Genomic DNA, 1,637 nt, shown 5'->3' on the forward strand with positions numbered 1-1,637 from the left:
CCCTATTCAAACCCAAAGGCCAAATCAGCCCAGCTGCTCATTGGAGCTTCTCTTCCCTCCGCATAAGCAACCAAATTCACCCCTCAATTGGCCCTGGCAGCCAGCCTAGGACATTTTATTTAAACTCCACCTCCATGGAAAAAGAGGGAGAGCTTGAAATTCTTTGGGGAGACTCTGTAAAACTTCTTTAAGAGCTTCCTGAAGACCTCTTAAGCTTAACCAAACCTTCCTTAGCCACTCAAATTCATTGCTTGAGTTCAATTTTGGAGCTCAATTTCAAGGCCGAAATAGGACATCCTCCAAACCTCCACCAAATTCAAATTACTTGCACCGACACCATCCCAACATCAAGAGAAGGAGATCCCCCGCAAAAGCCCCATCAGCCGACCACCCTAAGGGGGACTTCGACCAAACCCCCAAATCGGCCTTGGTCAAATTTGGGTCTAGGAATTTTACCACAACCCTAAGCTCTCCATCCCTAAGCTTCTGGCATCCACATAAAGCTTCTACAAGCATCCAATCGAGGCTACCCCTCTTGGACCAAGGTATTCAAAGTTAACCTTAAACCGAGCTTCTTTTAATTATTCATGAGTATACAGTCAATTCATATGGATGTGTTCTACTAGTCAATAAAAGCATTTAAAAAGAAATTCACTCAATTTCGTTAAGAATCGAGTGAGATATTAGCATTTTAAAATGGACGGTTTTTGGGTCCAGTTCATTTGGGACGATGACCCATGACCGTCAGATCGAGCATGTAATGATTGGATGGCCCTGATCGCGTCGGACAAACTGTGGTCCGAGATGGGCAGGAATGAGCTGGCATGAGGCGTCAATCACGCAGCGACACGTGACCTATTCGACCAGTACGAGGTTGACATGCATAAGTAGGAAAATAGGGGCCTTTTCTTATTTATTTAATCTCCAAAACTTCAAAAATACATAACTTTGTGTAAGAAAATCAAAAAAATAAAATAAAAATATTTAATTGCTTAGTGAACAGAGGAGATAATGTGAATTAAATTTCAAGTCCATTTGATGCATAAAATATTTTTAATTAATTAAAAACTATTTGGAATCATTTGATTCTCCATGTATATTGACACATTACCATGACTTGAAATTTTGGCATGTTGTAGCATCTATCAAGTATAACATCTTCTGATTTTTCCAAAGTCAAATAAGGTTCCTATGCAAAGATCCATATTTTTCAAGTTATTCAACATTATTCTATAAAAATAATCATGGAAATTAGCATATTGATTATAAAATCCTAAGAAAATTCTGGAAGTTCCATCATCACTAGGGAAATCTTTGGAAATAATTTCATGGGTCAAGTCATTTAAAATGCACTTAAATTTTGCAAATACTAAATAACTAAGATAATTAACTTTGGAAAATATAAACATTTAAATGACTTGATTTATTATCTCTACTGTGATTTATGATCCAGAGAACTCATCATAAAAGTTTCAAAATATTTTGAGTCCATTAAATAGCTTAAATTGATTTTTAAAGATAAATACCACTCTTAACATTTAAATGATTTTTAAAAATCACAATATAACTCAAAAAATTATGAAACTTAGTTTTTTGAGTTCTCTGTGATCAGGGATATTTTATAAAAATAAAATTAT

Source organism: Phalaenopsis equestris, unplaced genomic scaffold (genome assembly GCF_001263595.1).
Source record: "Phalaenopsis equestris unplaced genomic scaffold, ASM126359v1 Scaffold232401, whole genome shotgun sequence".
Classification (NCBI taxonomy): domain Eukaryota; kingdom Viridiplantae; phylum Streptophyta; class Magnoliopsida; order Asparagales; family Orchidaceae; genus Phalaenopsis; species Phalaenopsis equestris.